Source organism: Canis lupus, chromosome 37 (assembly GCF_048164855.1).
Source record: "Canis lupus baileyi chromosome 37, mCanLup2.hap1, whole genome shotgun sequence".
NCBI classification, from domain to species: Eukaryota; Metazoa; Chordata; class Mammalia; order Carnivora; family Canidae; genus Canis; species Canis lupus.
The window spans coordinates 24,123,859-24,146,378 of record NC_132874.1 but is presented as its reverse complement, the minus strand read 5'-3'; the positions used below and the strand labels follow the sequence as shown (position 1 = coordinate 24,146,378).

At 37.8% G+C, this 22,520-nt stretch overlaps 1 protein-coding gene and 1 long non-coding RNA gene across 2 annotated transcripts in view; one reads left to right on the top strand and one right to left on the bottom strand.

Annotated features, from left to right (window-relative positions):
- Window positions 1–22,520, bottom strand: part of GMDS (GDP-mannose 4,6-dehydratase) — a 574,889-nt gene that overhangs the window by 332,831 nt on the left and 219,538 nt on the right. The gene's annotated exons all lie outside the window — the stretch shown is intronic.
- LOC140626308 (uncharacterized) lies at window positions 10,435–12,659 on the top strand. The gene is made up of 2 exons (XR_012025504.1): window positions 10,435–11,064; window positions 12,439–12,659. It is a non-coding gene; the product is annotated as an uncharacterized lncRNA (long non-coding RNA).

Here is a 22,520-nt window from a genome sequence, read left to right as displayed (position 1 = left end):
TAGAGCAACTCATGAGGCTCTGGCACTGTTCTAAGTACCAAGAATACAGTAGTGAACAGAACAAGCAAAAATACCTGTCATTGTAGATCTTCATTTCTAGAGAGGCAAAGAAAATAGACAACATGGAGAAGTAAAATCTATAGTAAGTTCGAAGGTGATAGGACGTATAGGGGAAAAGCAAAGCAGGGAGTGGAGATAGGGAATGTTGGGTTATACTTTTAAATAAGGTGAGGCTTCACTGAGCAAAAGGGGTAAACATAACAAAAGAAATGTGTTCGCCACAGAAGAAGCTGCAGTCGTAGCAGACGTCACAGTAATAGTAAGTGTTTGAAGCCTGCCATGCGCCGGGCACTGGGCCAAGTGCCTTACCAGCACTCTGTCATTTAAGCATCATGACAAGCCTATGAGTCAGGGACTACTATTATATCTCTTTTACATCTGGAAAAAATGAAGCTTAGAGCAATTAACGAGCTTGCCTAGGTCACAGTCAGTAAGTAGTAGAGGTGGCATTAACACTAGGGAAAAAATAATAATATAAGGGAAACAACCAAACCACCAACCACCACACACAATCACACACACACCAACATACACCATCAACATACACACACAAGATTTTTAAATATTAAAAAAAAAATTAGGGACGCCTGGATGGCTCAGTTGGTGAAGTGTCTGCCTTCGGCTTAGGTCATGATCTCAGGGTCCTAGGACTGAGCCCCACATTGGGCTCCCTGCTCAGCGGGAGCCTTGCCTGTCGCTCCCTGCTGCTCATGTTCTCTTTCTTTGCCACATAAATAAATAAAATCTCTAAAAAATAATAATAATAATAAAATAGATCTAGCTTTGAAGGAGGGATGGATGTAGATAAATGGCATGGAAAGGAAAAGATAATTAATACATATGAGGAGAAGCACAAAGCTTCTGGAAACGGTCAAGCAGACTCAGGCAAGCTGCCCTTGTACGGACAAGTCCTGACTAATGGAGAGCGATGCTGGGGTAGTGGGCAATGAAGATGGAAAGGGTGGTCTTCCTACATTAGGCTTCAGAATTTTCTGATAATAATATCCCTGAGAGTAGGGCTGGAGAAAGTCATTGAGAGTTTATTCCACATGACAGAATTGGAAGGTCAAGGGGGAGTGGGATCCCAGCAAAATCCTACAGGTTACAATCTAGGGGTTAAATGCGATACACTTTAGGAACCCAAGCAAGTATAGTCAGAAAAGGGCAAGAAAAGATGTGGATAAAGTGCAATAATTAGAATCCTAGAGCTAAGAAATGGACACACTGTTGGTGCAAGGAGGGGTCGGAGAAAAGGTAAAGAAGCTGTGAGGGAGAAGAAAGTTACATGTGCAGATCCCTGGGGAACAGCAGGGCCTTACACTAGAATAGCCAGGCTGGTAAGGGAGGGGTCAAGGTTAGGGAAAAAAAGGGAGAGACCAAGGGCTTCCACTGGGGTAACAAGGGAACCCAAAGACTCCCAAGGAAAAAGGCTCTGCTTTCATACCTGAGTATTTTCACCCAGGGTGACAATTTAAGTTTAAATTAAAGAGAAAGAAAATTGACTCTGAAAACTTGAAAGAGTCCAAGAGACCTTGTCTAGTCTCTGAAAAAATATTCTGAGTGCCTAGAGCATTTTGGGCACTGGATGATGACTCACTTCTCCCCATGGCTCCTGCCACAACAGACTGGGGAGGGAAGACTGGGTAGACAAGGGTCCAGGGGCACCCGCTTTCACAAAGCAAGAACAACGGTGATCATGTTATGTGTGACGAATAAAGGCTGCTCTTCTCTTAGGCTTTCCTCCCCTGTTTCTCTCAGAATATGTGAATCACAAGAGAGATTCACAAAATAGTCCTAGTCCCCTCCTCAAGCTCTCCAACAATTAGAAACACTTATTTCAGCAGTTCCTTTGTGAGGAAGTGAGTTGCTTTTCTGGAAAACCAAAGATTAGCAATATAAGTATCTTTTAATTCTTTGTATTTCTAAAATGCCCCCTACCATTTAAAACACACCAGAAATAATATAATTTAACCATGCTTAGTATGCCAAAGCTATGACTATAAATATAAGTAAGTGACGTAAGTGACTTCTAAACCAAGTGTGCTTCATGCTCTGTGCTGAACCATGATAAAACACAGACAAAACTAGTAATAGCCCCTGCGTTCCTCTGCCCACGGGTCAAAAACCTGGCCCGCTGCCCCAACCTGTCCTCACAGACACAACAGGCCAAATGCTCAGATCTGTTACAGGCTCCCAGCCTCTGGGGTGTGGCATGTGGTTACAGCCGCAGCAAGTGTTTAGTGAATGAGAAAAAAAGAAGACTACTCACAATGGACAAAGTACCTCAAAAGAAAGTCACAGAGGAATGGTTAAGTTTTAAAGAACAAAAGGAAATAACAAAGAATAAATGGAAGGATCCATGGCATGCTGGGAAGGGATATATATACCAAAGGTGCCCAAAGTTCATGCTAGCCTGATTACCAAACCAGAAATGGAGGTGTTGTACTCCGGGAAACAAAGCAAGCTTCTGTTTCAGAAGTTAGATACAAAATGCCACTCCCAACATTTCCGTGCATTTGAGGCTAACCCTTCAAAACTGATGCTGCTTGAATAGGCAAAATTAGAAACTTTAAAAACCTAATGTGATCAGTTAAAGTTGTTTACTATTTTTTAAGACAAATTCGGGCCAGATACAACTTACATAACCATACACGTTGGGTATACGTTTATTCTCTCTTCATTAAGTGGTTTAGTCTTAAACCCAAAGTGGTAGGAAATGCCAAAGAGACCAATCAACCTACCATTCAAATTGTTATCTGTGATTTTTTTAATTATTATTATTCACAAATTTTCTCTTTCGGCACTATTCTTTCTTTTCCTGTTATATATAAATTAACTGTTCTTAACAAGTTTTAAGGTTCTGAATATTTAAAAAATATGTTACCCTTTAGGAAGAATATATGAATTCTAACAAGATAAAAAGAGCTTGAATGCAAAGTCCTGCGCATGGTACACATGCCTATGAATGAAGGCGCATCGGGCAGGTTCAACGGGGTTTAGCTTTAAGCTACTCGGATCAGAAATATGAACTTGAGTTTCACCTGTTCAGTAGAGACCCGATGGTTGGAATCTATACATCTGTGGCCCTCGAGCAGCAAGGAAAAGGGTGTTTGGAATTCATCTTGGCAGTGTTTCCTACCAAGTGGAGGAAGTGGGCCTTTGTGGTCACACGAGCACTGCTCACCGCTCTCCCTCCTCTGACAACAGCAATCCTCCATAAATTGTTAGGGTTACAAGTGGGGCTGCTTACAAAACTGTATGCTAATGGAAGAATAAATGAATGTAAATACAATTAATATAATAAAAGGATTGGCTGAACAAAGTGACTCCACACTGGAGTTAGAACCGAGTACAATGGAGCCATTTCTCCCAGAGACTTAACACCTCGATGTCATTTTTTTTTCTGCTGTAAAACAGGGCTAACAGCATTTTTCTGTCCTATGAATCTATATCAGAGCTTAACAACTTAGAGAGATATTTGAGATTCTTTTATATAAGAACAATAAGAATGAAAAGAAATGGTTTTTTTCATACGTATCTTATCTTGCACAATACTACGTGATAGTTAACTAGAGAGGAAAGTACACAATTCAAGGTGTCAGGAGGGAAACTGCTGCCATCCTAAAATTCATTACCTCAGGACTAATTTACACAAATGTCTCCTAAGTTTTCTCTTGGTGCTCAGTTTTTTCCCTACCCAATTAAAAATGGACCTGACCCACAAATTGTTGCTAAGTCACTGTTTTTGTCTAGAAGCTACCAGAACTTTCATATAGATAGATTTCAAGGTAAATTTTAAGTTATTCACTGTGAATTTCAATGTTTTCCATCATTTGACTCCATCCCACTTGTCGAACCTTACCTGTTAACTGTTGGGCCCATGCCTCCCAGACAAGAGGTCAAAGGGGTTCCTCCAGTACTAGTCCATGGGGGGCAAGGAGTACACAGATAAACAGGCCTTACTCATCCTCTCTGGAAACCTGAAGGAATGAGTGTCTGTTTTTTCACTATCTTGGCAAAATCAATAAAAAGAAAAGTGCTTTCCTGACATATATTCTTGATTTTAAGAGGTATCTTCCCCTCTTAAATTTAATTGGGATGTATAAAAACTGTATCTAAAAATCATGTTTACCTTGTAGTAGGCAACTATTTAAAGCTGCTGTAGAGGTTGTGTGAGCCGAGGTGTGCCAGGCAGGACTCCAGCCACCAGACAGAGCCTTTAGGCATCTCAGGACACCCCAGATCTGACTGGAATAGTTCCTTCACATCACTCCTCTCTCTGTCGCTCATGATACACCTTTCTGGTCAGTTGCCCTCTTTTATCCCTGCCCAGGCCTGGGCGCCCTCTGTGTCTGGAGACAATGAGGGGCAGCAGGTTGTAGATGCAGGATGCACCCTGAGGGCTCGATTGCCTGATTTGAAGTTCCAGCTCTACTCTTTAGCAGTAGTTCCATTTCATACATGTTGCTAAAACTTTTTGTGAACTCAGTTTCTTCATCTGTCAAAGAGGGGATATTAATATTACCTACCCTGTGAGGCAACCTAACTAACTGTGAGGAAATCTAACTGGTTCCCCATTGGTCAACTAATTAATCTATATTCTTACTAATATTGGAACACACACACCATTGACAACTCCCAATTTCTCCTCATTTTTTTTTTTCTATTCTATTCTCTTTTTTTCCTTTCTATTCTAACTGCTTCGCTGCCAAAGAAAAGCATAAGTGAATAGAGCAGTCGCGCTGTAAATGTATGGATATCAACGTAAACAATCATTCTATGTGGTTTGTAGTCAATTCATAGACTATTAATTAGCTCCCTTTTAGGTTCCCTACCAATTCTCTTAAAGTCCTACCCTTTCCTTACCCTTAATCAAATCTGAGAAGGAACCTCAGTCATAGGAACCTCTGATTTATAGCCAGTTGGTCAGAAGTACAGATACTGGACTTGTGAACACCATTTATATAGTCCAAGGAGGGGGTCACTGGGACCCCTACTCTGTAGATGTTCAGTTGGAAACACAGGAAACAAGCTGAGCAACTGGTATCTGAAGTGGAGAGAGGGGTGAGATCTCCATTTCCCTTGAAGAGCGTCATTGACACTGCTTTCCCTTTCTGAAGCCTACAAGGGCATCTCCTTCAGTTCCTATTGCTAATTTCCCAGGCCAAGCGCACAACCATTGACCTATGCTCACCTCCATGCTACTTCTTGAGCCTGTCATGGAAATTGCTGACTTAGGGGCCTTGTCTTGCGAATTGCTTGTTACCTAAAATACTCTTCCTCTAGAAATCTGCATGGCCGAACCCTTCTACTTTATTCAAATTTTTATTCAAATGTTACCTTCTAAATGAGGTCCCAACCACCCATGTTCCATTCACCTCTGTCCCTAGAACTTCTGATTCTCTTGGCCAATTGTATTTATTGATCACCTTCCAAAATAACATATAATCTGTTTGCCTGTCTGCTTATTTAGTATTACATTAACGTCCACCTCACTAGGGCTTACATTGTGCCCTGATGCATCCCAAACACCCGAAACAGCACCTGGCACAGAGAAGGTGCTCAATAATTGTCTGCTGAGTCATTTAATCTATAGGAGACTATAACAGGCTTCTTTAGAGCATCCAGTCTCCAGCTTCTATCCCACCCAAAAGATCCTGCATACTGTCCACAAAAAGTACAGAGATTTTTCAATAGATCTTTATTTGAAATAGTTCATGAAAAAAAAAAAAAGAAGAAGAAGAACTACTAAAAGGAAAACAATCTATCAACACAGATATAAGCAGATCATCCAACTGCTTTTCCTGAAAAATTAAGTCCAGGTTCTCTCCCGGGACACTTAGAGCCCTTCGCCTGGATGTTTCCACTTGTTACCACCGTGACCTCTTGTCTACCCCTGCCCGGACCCATGCACTATGTATGCACTGTACATTCAGTCCGCCAAACTACTCTGTACTTTCCAAACAGGTTGCAGATATTCTCATTTCTAGGACTTTCTTCTCAGTTTTTTTGTTTGTTTCTTTGCAAAAAATGCTACTCTCACTTATATAATGAATTACTGAGCATCTCATCCCTTTTTTGGTCATTCTTAAGTCCCAGGAATGGAATTAGATATTTCTTCTTTTGTCACTTTTGATATTATCAATTTAACATATGACCCTACCACACAGACCTGAGAGCAGAGACCACCTCTGTCCCAGCACCTCTGCACAACCTGGCAAATCATAGATGTTTAATAAACTCCTGTTGTAGGCCGATAATGAAATAAAAAAGAAAATCTTACCACAAAGTAAAGGACTATTATCAAGAAAGAAATGAAAATATATTGATAGAGATTTTCTGTATGTATCCCTTTTGAATTGTATTTCATTATTTATTTATTCTTAATTCTCCAATGTTATCAGAAAACTCTATTTAATAAATGTTTACACAGTTTTAAGTTAAAGCTAACATTAGAAAATTTCTTTGAATTTATTCTCCAGACCTCAATCTTTAATGGTTCCTTCACTAAAAGGAAAAGAGCAAAAAGGGAAAAGAGGTTTGTATAAATTCAAAAGATTTTTTTTTTTTTAAATACAGACAAAGACTTATCGTTAGTCATGTCTGGAATTTAAGTGGATTCTTTTTTAAAAAGCTAGCTCTAGCTGCCAATTTCCTGTGTTCTCTCAGTGCCAACAGTGCTGTGGTGACGAGAATCACTGCTCCATGAAGCTCTGCCCACCTCTGATCACCCACACCATACCTTCTACACTGACCTGATACATGTCATGGTAATACTTAGTTCCTGGCTTAAATCTTTCTCTTTCTTTATCTCTTTTTCCTTTTATTTTTCTTTCTCTTTTTCTTTTCTTTCTCTTTCTTTTTTTCTTTTTTGATATTTGAAGGAAATGGAGATGTTAACCTTTAGCATATTCCATTGTAGCAACTGCTATGATGACATAAGGGGAAGCTTATACAAAAAAAAAAAAAAATACAATAACTGGCTTCACAAGTATACACTATATAGTTAGTATCTATTTTTTTAAAGATTTTATTTATTTATTCATGAGACACAGAGAGAGAGGCAGAGACACAGGCAGAGGGAGAAGCAGGCTCCATGCAGGGAGCCTGACGTGGGACTCGATCTCGGGTCTCCAGGATCACTTTCTGAGCTGGAAGGCAGACGCCCAACCACTGAGCCACCCAGGAATCCCCTATAGTTAGTATCTAAATAAATTTCTCATTCATTCAATTTGTACTTATATTCTTTGGCTCCCAAAACATATAAATCCATACTGTCTATTTGCTTGGCATTTGTACACTAAAAAACATTTGATTTATTCTCCCTACACACATACACCTTTCCAACTATCACACCTCAACCAAAGCAAATATAGATACAATCATGACATAAAGTTAGTATGTGAAAGCGGAAGACTGAACTCTTAGGATATATTTACATCAGTTCTAAAATTTTTAGTGTTTCGTTCCCAGGAGGGAAAGAACATGCTATATTCCATAACTTGTGGCTTACAATTTTCACAAAGCATCAAGAAGCCAAATCATAAATAACTCTTCAACAAATATGTATGACATATTGCTAGGGCCAGGCACTGTGTACAGTTTGGGAATAGAAAGAGGAATGAAGCACAGACTCTGTCATTAAGGAACCTACAATGTAGGAGGGACACATATATACAAATAAAAATATATTAAAACCTATTTAATGCACCTCAGAATGATGACAAGTGTTAATAGCATAGAAGAGGGAGAGAGCAAGTAAATACACCCTGATGAGTCTGAGCCTTCAAGGAGGACATTTTAGTTGAGCCATGAGAGATTATAGGTCTTCACTGGACAAACTGGGGGAAAAGGCACCGAGAGGAAACAGAGTGCTCAAAAGCCCAGAAATCCCTTCTTTTAAAAAAAAAATAAAAATCATATTGAAATCACCAGAGCAACTAAGACTAAGAAAAATATCAACAACAGTCCTAGAACACAAAGAAGGGCACAATCAATAAAAGAAAATTAAAGAATTTTTGAACACCATAAAGAATGTATGATCGATTGGGCAAAAATAATCCATGTTGAGTTACAAGTACCATGACAGAAAGCGCCAAGAGCCTTATAAGTAAGCCCACAAACCTAGAGAAACCTCTATGCCCGTAAAAGCAACAATCTGACTTACAACACAGCCAGGAAAAATTTGGCCACAGAAACTGAGTGGCCACCACCGTGAGGACCCTAGGTTTCTCCTGAGAGGCCAACTCACTATATAATGGCAGGTTGCAGGAAGCAGGGAGGGAAAGAGGGACTGTGACACAGGCAGCTCCCAGTCAAAGACAGTGATGTCGACAGAATGCAGAAATCCCCTCTTGCAGCCACCTCCACATGCCTCTGGCAGACTCCTCACTAGCTACAGCTCTAGACAGGCAGCCAATGACCTCCATCATCACCATAGATGCTGGCAACACAGGAGAGGAAAGGGAATAGAAGGAAGGAACAAACAGACTAAGAGAACATCAGAACCCTTAAGTAGTGGCTTGCCAAGTGTTCCAATGTTGTCTTGTGTTGAAGAAGACGAATCAATCAACTCCCACCCCCACTAATATCTCTACAGGTACCCACATAACTGGTTTACTGTAGATTCAGCCCTGGGGGAAATACAAAATGAAGTATTTACAATTGTTCTCCCACCACTGCCCCCAACTGTACAAGTATTCCTTTCCCTAAGCAAAACTCTCAACTGCATGTGGGCAGAGCAGTGCTTGCTGGTTTACTCTCAGATGTTATCCTTCTGATTTCCTAACTGTTCCTCCAGTGCAGGCCAGTCCTGTGCTCGGGGCACTTGACCTAGCTAGGCCATGCTCTGCTCTGATCCTTTCCAATACAGTACCTCTGACCGGAGAGGGGAACAGTACCTGGTGCAGAGACACCTTTTCCCAGTCCTGCTTAACTGCTTGGGGTTAGTTTCCTATTTTTTAGTGATCTCTGCTTCTTTGCCTAACAACCAGCTAGGTCATTAGGTGGTGGGTGCACATATGCTAGCTAATTCAGGCATAATTTGCTGGAGTGAATTCCTGGAGCAGGAAGGACTATACAGTTCCCTGAGGAATACTTCTGGCTTTGGGACAGCATTTTCTGATATGCTCTCCACCCCTAATAGCTGCCTCCACCAGCACATCCTCTAGTCTCCCCTTACTGGGGTTTCCAGACCAGCAAGAGGTTGGTTGGTTTCCAGACCAGCAAGAGGGTGGCTACTCTAGTGTTATCTTTTCTTTCTGCTCTACCATTTCTCTTCAGTTCTCTTCTTCTCTACTCAAGTAGAATGCCCTCATTAGGACTGGACTCATATGAAAGTGATAAAAAAGCCAAAAAAGAGAAGCTTGTACAAGATAAAGGTTTAATTCTCTTTTACTAACATAAATCCACTATTTGTTAGAAAAGACTAGTATAATATCTCCACAATTATTAAGGATGCCATTTCTTTATATTGCTCCACTATCCACATACGGCTTCCAAGCCTGAGACCAAAATGGCTACAAGAATTCTTGTCATCAAATCGAACTCTAATAAAAAAAAAAAAAAAAAAAAAAGAATTCCTGTCATCACATCCACCATCCCATCACAAGGACTCTCTCTCTTCCCCTTATAACCCATACACACACACACACACACACACACACACGATTATAGCCCTATTACATGTCATTTCTCCCTAAAAGCAATTTCTCAGAGCGCAGTCACATGTGTATACCTAGATACAATGGGAGGTAGAAATGTCATTATTATAGGACATGTACTCAGCATAAAAATTCAGAATTCTATTACTAAGAAGGGGAGAAAAGAAACTGGGGGATAACGTACAGCTTCTACCATACTACCTAACCAGAGTTCCAACCACGGAATGAGATGCGAGTAATTTTCTTAGAGCATCACCGATTTCCACAAGCAATTCTTTTGATGCCCACCCACTCTTAGCTTGGTCTGAGGAGGAATCAGCAGCAGGATTCTCCAGTAGGCTGAGGATTCATGCCTAATGATTCTTCCCCTCTTCCTACTCAATCTGTTTTGATAGATGGAGAGGAGGCTATGGGGTTGACAAAGAAAGTTGTGGCCGACAGAAAAGCTGGTTCTGATGCAGCTTAAGACCTGACAAAGGAATAAGGTCCCATTTGTTGATGGTCCTCTTAAATATATAAGGACTTCATGGCTCAAGGATCTCTGTACACAAATTACCACTTGTGCCGAAACAGAAAATGTCCCATTCAACACCCTGTGATGTCCTCCTAACAGGGGCTGTGACCTTCTTGTTCGTTCCCAGGCAACACACCTGGAAAGGAACCACCTTTTGGCCTGTGAACCCCCTGGAGCTCAATCCCAATGACCATTTGGTGGGAAGAGGCCCCTCGAAGAGCCCACAACTGCTGAGGGGCGCTTGCCAACCACTGACAATGATCAGTTCACACCTCCCTTCATCAAAATGAGTAAGCAATGAAAAATCACAGGGATAGGATCAGTATCCAAAAACAGTAAAGAGAGAGAGCAAGTGAAATAGGCAGAGGAAAAAGCCCTTAATCAGTATCCTCAGGGAGATCTGAAGAAATGCCATCTCAGAAGGATAAGTCTGCCACAAAAAAATAGAGAACAACTAAGGACTAAGAAATAGCTCTGGGAGATTAAAAACACTACTGCTTTGGTGAGATACTTACTAGAGACTTCAGGTAACCAAATAAACTACTCAAGAAAACCAAATTCTTGATTTAGAACACCAACTCAATAATCTTCCAGAATGTAGAAGGAAGAATGATGAGAGAACAAATAAGAAATCTAACTGTTGTATCCAGGAGATTCCATTGCTATGAAATTGAATGGGTGAAAGGGAAGAAGTAATTCACCAAATGGAAAATCTCCCAGAGGATAAAGGGCCCCCTAAGTGCTGGGCCAGAATACTGACAGATCTCATAACCCAAACTCTTGGTGGAATTTCTAAAGATAATGAGAAGAATCACTCTGAGCTCTCTGGTAAGAAATAAGGAAGGAATGGGAAAAAAAGAAAATAGAAAAGAAGGGAAGGCCAGAGAGGAGTGGGGAAGGGAGGAGAAAGAAGAGGAAAGAGTGTAAAAAGGAAGGAGGAGAGGGGAGAAAAGGGAAAAGACAATTCAAAAGGCCAAACATAGTAGAGCAATAATTATACAAATCTGAAAGGATTATGACTCCAGACTTGAAACAAGATATGATACTGAATGTGAAGATAAAAGGAAAGGATTTTTGAAAATGTGAAGATTTGGAAAGTATACTACCAATGCATTCCTGAGGCAAAGTATTACTTGAGAAAGTACCTAAAAAAAATCCAAATAGATAAGTCAAGCAATGTGTGTCAAATAATAAAGATAATAAAGACTACGATTAGCCCAAACCATGTCTTAATAATTAATGCAGCTGTGGAGTTTACCTGCAATTATTTAGAAAGATTAGAATAGAAAAGACATAATGTAAAAAATCTAAACTAATATTTAAGATATACATTATTTCTACAAACAAGGATTCAAGTAGGAAAGAGTAGATAAGCAAAAACCATGCAGAAGATTTCCTTTTATCCTTGGCAAGGATGTGGTGAGATGTAGATACCATTAAATTCTTGGAATTCATAGTTTCAAATATTCTTATAATAAACCACCAACAAAATAGCTGGAATGTAGAACTCCAAAATCACTGGAGGTGGAATATAGCATCAAGAAAATTAGATAAATATGAGAATCAGAAACAGGAAAAAATAAAAAGCATTACAAGTTTTTAAAAACTAAAAATACAAGAGCAGGAATTAGGACAAATAGATCAAGAATCAAAATGATGTCTGAATGCCTTGAATTCTTCTATTTAGACTAAAATGTTCTTTGACTATTAAATAAGTTACTGAGATGCTATTTTCAAGATACATACTCAAAATATAAAGCAGAAAGATTGAAAACAAAAGGACAAAGGCTAAAATAAAAGTGGTAAAACTAACATCAAATAAAGTGTAATTCCAGAAAACAGCATTAATCAGGAAAAATATATTTTATCTAGTTAGATAACATACTTTATATTTATATATATATCATATACAAATATATAAATGCGAAAAAGATATAAAAGAATATATAAAAACACTAAAACTTTTGGATCACAAAGCAACGTAATAGTTTCCAAGTATATAAAGCAAAAATAATTAGAAATTTAAGCAGAATTAGACAATACAGTTTTATTTGCTGGATTTCTATGTAAACCTTAGAGTGTAAAAGATTAAGTAGTCAAAAATTAATAAATGAAAGGAGTTGAAGAGGAACAGAGAAAGGAAAGAGAGAGCTGGAGAAGGTACTATCAGGGCTTTCATTTTCCAATCTCTTATGTATACAGCTCCACCAGCATTAAAAGAGTGAGAAGCAAGCCAACTTCATGTAGCTATGGGAGAGGAGGCATGATCAGGACACAGCCTGTCACTTGGCAAATCCAGAATACAGACATCACAGCGTGGAATGGGACACGAGGAGCTTGGAAAGTTGGTTGGGATCCGATCAAGAAGCCTTGGATGTCAGAGTGGATAGTCTGTGTCTTTGCCAATAAAGGTGACACGCCCAGGTGTCTCTTGGATACACCCGGAAAGTGGGACTAGGATGGAGAACCGTGGCAGGGACTGAAGTGGTGGGCAAGTGCAATTGCCCAGGAGGTCAGGACGACCAGATTCCAGGAAAGCAAAAGTAATGAGACATGCTGAGCTCTGCCCCAGCATCCACTTCTGCTTACAAACTGAAGGTGAAATCTTACGCCTGCTCAATAAGTAACAGAACACACATGGCATTAGTCTTAAATTACCTCAAGGCCACCACAAAGGCACACAGTTTTAGGTAGGGACACAACAATGCTAGGAAGGGAAATCCACTGCGGTTTTTTGTATATACACATGAAAATTAAATGCTTTCAGATATGCATTAATAACCTAGTATGTGCCCCATGTATATTTTCATGAGCAGAGAAATTTATTTGTGTTTCAATTTGTTACTAAACTCCTATTATCTTTCCATCTACTTCTCTTTGAGGTCTGCTTCCTGTGGGCTTTGCCATCTCAGGTCTTCCCAGCGGTTATCTCTGCTTGGTCCATGTCTTCGCTCACTCAAAAACCCTCAAAGGCTTCCCGTAGCGGCTACACGCACTGTGATGTACTTTTCAGTGCCCTCCGGTCTAATTTAACATTCCAACCTTGTTTCCTACGACAGCCCCCTGGTATTCCTCCTTCAACCGCTGAAGACTCCTTTAACCACCTAATACACCACAACACACCATCTTTCAAAACAGTTTTCTCCCTTCAAGTAGCTTCTCCTTTTAAGTCTGTATTATTCATAACTCCAATCATACTAATAGCTTTATTAAGATTTACAGGTAAAATCCGAGTAAACTACAACTCGAGCTGTAATTACTAGCTACTAGCATTTACAGAACAGCAGGTAAGGATCAGGTACCGGGCTCCACTCCACATCAATGGAGTGGAGTGCATCAATCCAGGTGTGGTAAGAATCCTGCCAAGTCTGTTTTGTTTTTCTTTCTTCAAATTTTTAAATTTACTTTTTAATATCCATATATATTGTATTATTAGTTCCATGGGTAGAATTTAGGAAACTGTGACACAGAGGGGTTGAGGTGCTTGCCCAAAGTCACAATACAGCTAATGAATGGCAAAGCCATTCTGAGGTTGTACTTCCACCACACAATACTGACGTACAGTAAGGGAAGAACACATGACAGGTAGGTATGGAAGGCAAAGAAGTCTCTTTGAAGAGACATTGTTTGAAGAGAAATCTAAAGCTATGGAGAAAACAGGCCATGTAAGTATCTAGGGGAAAAATGTTCCACATGGAAGGTATTAGAAATGTAGAAGCTTTAGTGAATTCCAGGAACAACAAAGAAGTTAATGTGGAGGGAAGCAAATAAGGAATAGTCTCATGGGAAATAAGGTTAACAGAGCTAAGGGTCAGATCACTGAAGGACATAAAGGACAAGGCTAACATGCTATAAAAGATAAGGAAATTTCCTCTCCCAACTTTGTTCACTGATACTACTTTTTAAATATACATTTGATCCCTGACAAGCACTGGTTTGAATGGCATGTGTCCACTTACACGCAGATTTTTTTCAATAAATACTATACAATACTGTAAAGGTATTTTCTTTTCCTTATGATTTTCTTAATAACATATTCTTTTCTCTAGTTTACTTTATTGTAAGAATACGGTACATAATATATATAACATACAAAATATGTTATGTGTTAACTGTTTATACTAAGGCTTCTGGTTTATACTAGGCTATCAGTTAAGTTTGGGGAGAGTCAAGAGTTATACACAAATTTTCGACTACACGGGTTCAGCACCCCTTAACCCCCATGCTGTTCAAGGCTTAACTGTCGTTAACACTGGTATTCTGTTTTGTAGACATAATTTGCACAGTTGTTCTGTCTGAATTAAGAAAATGTCAGCTTTATTGAAATATAATTTACATATTCACAATTTGAGATATACTTCACAATTCCCCACTTAAAATGTATGATTCAGTGGGTTTTAGTATAGTCATAGATATGTACAACTGTCAGCATGGTCAATTTTAGGGCATTTTAGTAATCTCAAAAGAAGCCCGTCCGTACCCATTAGCGGTCACCTCTGTAAAACAATTGCCCCCACCTCAAATAACTCCTGATCTATTTAATGTCTCTATTTTTTATTTTAAACATTTTACATAATGTGATCCTGCTTCTTTCACTTACTATAATGTTTTAAAAGTTCACCCATTAAAGCATGTATCACTACTTCATTCCTTTTAATGGACAAATAATATTCTATTGTCTAGCTATATCACATTTATTTACCATTCACCAGTGCGGTAGACATTTGGATTGTGGCTACTATCAATAATAGCTGCTCTACACATTACTGTACAAGTTTCACAGGGGCATTTGTTTCATTCCTCTTGGGTACATACCAAGGAGTGGAATTGCTGGATCATATGATAAGTATATTTAACCTTTTGTGATTGCAAACTGTTTTCCAAAAGGGCTACATCATTTTATGTTCCCACTAGTACTATACACGGTTCCCAATTCTCCAATTTCTGTACCAACACTTGACATTATTTTTAATTCAAGACATCCTATTGAATATAAAGTGGTATCTCATTATGGTTTTGATTTGCATTTCCCTGATGACTAATGCCATCCAGCATCTTTCTATGTGCTAACTGGCCATTTGAGTTTTGTTTCTTTTTTTTTTTTTTAATGTATATTCAAATCCTTTGCCCATTTCTTAATTGGATTGTTCATGTTTTTATTCTTGAATTATAAAAGTTTTTACATATTCTAAACATACATTTTTATTAGATATATGATTTGTAAATATTTTCTCCTACTCTGTGGATTCCAGTTCACTTTCTTGAAGGTATCCTTTGAAGCACAAAAATTAACTCTGATTAATCAAAAGTAAAGTCTGATTTATCAGTTTTTTCTTGTTACTTCTGCTTTGGTGTCATATTTAAAAATCCACTGGCAAATCCATGGTTATGAAGAGTTATTCCTATGTTTCCTTCTAAAAGTTTTGTAGTTTTACCTTTTATATTTAGATGTTTGAAACTGACAAGCTGATTCTAAAATTCATACAGAATTACAAAGGATCCAGAGGAATGAAACAGTCTTTAGAGAATAAATCAATCTTGAAAAATAACACAGTTGGAAAACTTAGACTTCTCAAATCCAAAATATATTATACAAACAACAGTAAAGAAGAAAACACTATACTAGCATAAAGAGACATACAAATCAATGGAATGAAATGTAGACTCTAGAAATCAACTCAAGGGTCTATGATCAACTGGTTTTCAAGGAGGATGTCAAGACCATTCAATGAGGAAAGAACAATCTTTTCAACGTATGGTACTAGGACAATTGGATAACCACATGCAGTAGAATGGAGTTGAATCCTTATTTCATATCATATACAAAACTCCAAATGGATCAAAGGCCTGAATGTAGTAGCTTTATTTTTATATTTAAATTTATTCACTCTTTACCACCAATTTTTTTAAAAGATTTTATTTATTTTAGAGAAAGAGAAAGAGAGCACAAGTCGGAGGAGGGGCAGGGAGAGAAACAGGCTCCTTGCTGAGTAGGCAGCTAGAAGCAGGGCTGGGTTCCAGGATCCTGAGATCATGACCTGAGCCAAAGTCAGATGCTTAACCGACTGAGCCACTCAGGCACCCCTCCCACCAACCACCAATTTCTTTTACTCTGTTTTTACCTATTCAATTCTCTTTATTTTGATTCATCAATTTGTTGGCTGAACTATATTCCCAAGTGGTTTTCCAAGAAAAGTGCCTGGGTATTATATAACCCATGTTCTGTTTAAAATTTGTTATTGTTTGTTCTAAAATGGCCAAGAAGAGAAAGTGGATTTATATAAAGTTTTTAGGTTGCACTTTTTTTTACTCCACCATCTTCTAGAACCACGGGTTGGTTCATTCATTCATTCATTCATTCAACAATGCCCTACCATATGATAAACAATAGTAGAAAGAACAGACAGTGCCCTACCTTCATGACTCATCTATCCTCCTGGGGAGAGAATAAACTATCAACAAAAGTTAGAGATTGGTTGGTGACAAACATCATGGAGATAAGGCAGGATGAATGAGGGATATACATAAATACTGAATTTAAAATAAAAACATACCGTCAAAAAAATGTTCCCACTGTCAAAGTTTTTCATAATCTCTTTTAACCTTTAAGGGTTCATTTAGGAACTAATGATGAATATAATAAAAAAGCATTAATCTGAAAATGAACTGTTCTTTCAATTTCACTATCATTTATTCCTTAAATTGAATATGTCTTGTTATGAAATCCTATCCTATACTAATATGAGGGACTTATATGTGAAAGAAGGTTCTAGGCTCTCAAGATCTATTTCATGACAATTTCAATGTAAATTAGAAACAAACATTAGTGACTTCCGACCCCAAAGTCTATAGAGATTCTTTTTATTTTTTTCTTTTTATTTTTTTTTAAAGATTTTATTTATTCATGAGAGACAGAGAGAGAGAGAGAGAGAGAGCAGAGACACAGGCAGAGGGAGAAGCAGGCTCCATGCAGGGAGCCCGACGTGGGACTCAATCCCGGGTCTCCAGGATTATGCCCTGGGCTGAAGGCGGCGCTAAACCGCTGAGCCACCCGGGCTGCCTGAGATTCTTTTTAAACACTAATAGAAATCACTAATACTAAGAGAATACAACTGAACTCAACAACTACTTATTAGCACTGCATCTAAACAAAGAATCCAAAATCAATAGTTTTCTTGCCTTCACAAATTAGATAGTACTTTCCAGAAAAATTATTTTTTTTCCCAGAAAAATCTATTAATCGTACTTGGTTCTGGAAAAGCTCTTGGTATACAAGTTATTTTGAAAAGTTGGAATTCTTTTGAAACTACAACTAACAAAAGTCAGGAAAAAAAATAACAATGCATGAAGGGTCCCTGTCTGAATATGTAAAAAGCCATCTTCTACACTAGCATTTGATAACAAAGGCACATGTTTCCCAGTTAACATATGGAATATAAGGATAAGGAATAAGGAATATAAGAATAAAAACCAGAATCCATACACAGGATGACTTACTAGTTAGTCATAATTAATCTAAGTATAGAGAAAGCCATGTGATAATGTTGACAGATGAGGATTATGATATCACACATTTATGTGGCATCAGGACTCCACTGAGGTTTTAGGATGTTACCTTATGAATACCCCTTACATCCCTCCGAGACAGGACAGAACACATATTATTTCAATTTTGCAAACTAGAAAACTGTAAATAAAATAATGTACTTAAAATCCCCAAAACTCAAAGCACTGCCAAGCTAAATGACCAGCAAGTACACATCCCGAACCAGCCATAAATTTAGAAAGCACTTGTCACTTATACCCCCACTCATTCCTCAAAAGAATCTGTGACAAAAAATAAAGCAAAAAATTTCAAGTGGCAGCAGCAGCAGCAAATTCCAAGGGCACGTCTTAAGAGTAAGACTTGCTAGGAATGAGGAGCTACTCAGGACCTAACATTTTCCTCGATCTAAAATACTTGCCTTAAAATCTCAGAACAGTCACACGGGAATACAATAGAATTTAGCAAGTTACTGAATTTTGAAACCTGCCTCACAGTAAGCAGCGTAACATCATCTCAGGACTAAGTTGACACCTTCCAAGGTAAGGGAAAGCACTGCCCAGATTAGTGCCAGAATCCATTATTTTAAGCTGCTACTACACTAAAAGCCTGTTTATTATGATTCCTTTTCCAATGCTATGCTTGCCCCAAAAGATTATTTTACCCTAAATTTCTGGTAAAAATCCAATGTAGGCTTTTATATTTTGACATTTAGACATCTACCACATGTTAAACAAAGACCCAGTGATAGGTTCACATAATATCCTGCACCATATGCCACATAATTAAATCTTCTATTGCTACAATTCACCTTACAACAGTGGCCCTTCTCTTTTACTCAGAGATCAATGAAAAAAATTTAATCTGGATGTATTCTACAGTTTAAGCTATCTGTTAGCCCTTTTTAGAGAATGTCCATTGCCAAAAGGCTACAGGCCATCCCCTTCCATGAGATCAACAATTTGGAAAGTATTTATTAGTCATACCACACCTATTCCCTAAAAGGATATAGATTTAAAGCAGCAAAATTTCCAAAGGAATTTTTCTTGGTATAGTGGAAATCAGGAACTATGGAGGCCATCAAGGAGCCACTATTCATTTTCCATCACATAAAATAGGTACTTACTACAATCTCAAAACTACTCAAACTTTGAGAAGAGAACAAAGTCATTTTTAAGATCTTACATAACCACTTAGTAATTTATTATAATATTAGCTAATTTTAAAAATTAAGATTCTTCTTAAGTCCTTCCAAATGATAACAGATATTAGGGAACTTTCACAGCCCATGAGCTGCTGGAACTGGGACCTGATATAGACTTCACTTTCTGGGGTTGGTCCAGTATTGGTATAGACCCAGGCTTTCTGAAATATCACTGGGCCTCAAGACTGTTACCAAAGATCTAAACTTCTGGTACTGTCAATCACAAAACAAGAAAAGAAATCCTGAACACTTCATTCATTGACACTTCTTAAAATTCTGTGGGGAGAGTGCAGGAGTGATAGAAATAGGACTGTGGGGTATAATAGAATGGAATATAAAGACTCTAATTTAAAGCAATTTTAAATAGGTTTTGGTATTTAATGCTATTCTTTAGAAAATTATTGGGCTGATGTTTGACATTAGCTGCTGAAAACTGTCTATAAAATACAGCAACTGGAATTAAACTAATAAAATCTTATACAGTATCAATCCATAGATTTAATAACTAGATAAGGGTGATTTGCAATGAGTGTATAGATAGTCTGTAAGTGAGAGCTTCTAAAGTACTTAAGAAGTACTTACAGGTGCTTATAAACAAAGTCCTGTTTTAAGTAGTTTGAACATTCTTGCTAAAATCTTGTTTGCACTATTAGTTTGCTTAGTGGAACTTTTTTTCAGAGACTGTAACAGTGAGTTTTAATAAGCCTTGTGTCTGGAATGGCTCAAATCCTGACTCAATGGGGCCTGGATTAATAAGGTTTTAAATTACCTCAAAACACAAGGCCTGTGCAAGATGTTAAGTATCACTAGGACTCAGGGAGTTCAACAGTATGGTCTAAGCTAGAGGTAAGAAAATTCTAATCAGTTAGTCTACCAGGGCCATTTATCCCACAGAAAACAATTACCCCTCTATGATTCCAACACTGTAAAGGGAAGAAAAGAGACAAATTTATAGGGCTTAGAGCACCCAGACAGGAGATAACATCCTAAATCAATTAGCATTTTGACATGTGATATTGAGTTTAGCAGTTTTCGTTTTTGGCAGCTTATTATCTATCAAAATTTTGGTAAGAGTGAGGAAAGCCTAAATCCCATACCCTGTCACTTTACTCACTCTATCAGGACCCATACCTCACCTTGATCTTCCATTAATCCAATTAAAATCTAACCATCTGTCTTCTTCATTGTATGAAGACATGTACAGAGATACACTTCCAATGTATGGCTTCCAAATTCAGCTGGATCTTCAACACATCACAATCTTTCTGAATGTAGTTCATTCAATGGAACTAAAGCATGTCTCTTGAAATACACCCCCCACCCACCTTGGTTTCTGAAACCACCAGGTCCTAATTCTTCTCTTGCTTTTTTTTATCACTCCTAACTAGGCCCTTACCATCCGGGGTGCCCTTATGTCTTGGTATTCCCAGAAGCCATCTTTTCAGAGAACTCACTCTTTCCAACTTTCTTCACAGTCAGTTACCACTTAATACACTAATAACCTTCAAATCCTCATCTCTATTCAACCATCTTCTAAGAGTCTGACAAGTATGTCCAAGCTGCCATTAGAATAACTCTGCTTGAACTTCTCTCACTCCGTTCATCCAGCTACACTGACAGAAATGTAGAAACCATCAAACCCATTCACTGGCTTCAGAGGCAAAAAAGAATTGGGTTCTAAATCTCTGCTTATAGCAGTATATTTCTTATCAACTGCCACAAAATAAAATTTGTATTTATTAATAGGTGAACCTAAAAATGAGTATTTTATGTAGCATTTTACTGTTTTATTTATGTATATTCTCTATATTATCTGAAAACACACCTTTCAACATCATTCCATTGTGTCTGCACACCAATACTTTTCCACCACCTCTTCCATTCGTAACCAAAAAATTAGCAAGGTATTTAATTTTCTCTCAAATAAATCAATCATCACAAAATTACATCACTTTGACCTATAAATTCATTTGTGTGAAGCCACAATACATGAAGTTTTCAGAGTGTTCTCTGTTTCTGTATTTTTATATCTTACTCATTCTTAGAGTCTGGTAATTATCTTTTTTCTTTAATGGTGATGCTTTGTGTTTATATATATAGACAAGTTAACTAGAAATTCTAGTTTCTGTAGCAGAGACGATTTTAAAGTCACTATGAACTAGAATGAAACAGTTTTGCTTTTTTTTTAATTCATAAAAGAATTAAAGGTGATCTTAGAAAATCAGATGGTTAAGGGGGAAAAACACCATTTATTATATAATGAGTATATTCATACTTTGAAGCTACAAAAGGATGAGATTTTTGTATAATTACTCCACCCAATTAAAATGTACTCAAAGAAATTTTAATTTTTAAAATGTTTTATTTATTTTCTATCATATTTTTAAAAGCACAGAGTACTCTATGCAAAACTTTCTTTCGTCACTTTTTATTTATCCCTAAAATAAACCTCAATAAATTATATAACACCAGATCAGTATTTTCCTTTTACACAAAACTTGCAGTAAGCATATTGCTTAAAACAGTTGTACATTTGAGGGTAAAATATTTGCAGTATGCCTCTATATAAAAACAGAGTGCACCGGGCAGCCCCAGCAGCTCAGCGGTTTAGCGCCGCCTTCAGCCCGGGACCTGATCCTAGAGACCTAGGATCGAGTCCCAAGTCAGGCTCCCCACATGGGGTCTGCTTCTCCCTCTGCCTGTGTCTCTGCCTCTCTCTCTCTCTCTCTCTCACTAATAAATAAATAAATAAAATCTTAAAAAAAAAAAGAGTGCATCACCTCGAGTTTTCAAACGTTCTGAATGATTTTAAGAAACATACTGGGGAGTTTCCATTGCGTTAAGAGATGAAGTGAAGGTAAATGTATATATTAGACCCTGCAGTAAAAGAAATTCATGATCAGGACAATTCAAATCAGAGCAATTACTGGCCTATATCCAAATAATGACAACATATAGATATCCAGCCAGAAAAAGAAATCTGTGGCACACATATATATATGTGTGTGTGTGTGTGTATACATATATATATATATATATATATGAAGTTTTATAGTTTGAAATAACAGCATGACAAAAGTTTTTTTTTTTTTCTATTTTCCACATTTCAAGAAAATGGCATATAGCTCCCAAGTATGGAGGGTTCAAGGGAATTTCTGGGTCTAACATTCCAAAAATAATTTTAATTTTTGCATTCTTGAAAAAAGATCAGTGAAGAAAATAGGCTGTATTGGGGCACATGAGTGGCTCAGTCAGTTAAGCATCTGCCTTTGAAAAAAAAAAAAAAGCATCTGCCTTTGGTCATGATCTCGGGGTCCTGGGGTGGAACCCCATGTCAGGCTCCCTGCTTGGTGTGGAGTCTGCTTCTCCCTCTCCCCCTTCCTCTCCTTCCTTCTCCTGATCTCTCTTACTCTCAAATAAATAAATAAATAAATAAATAAATAAATACATACATAAAATCTTAAAAAAAGACGTAGGTTATATAAGATTTGAAAAGGAAGCGAGAAAAATAAATAAATGACCAAAACTCTACCAAAA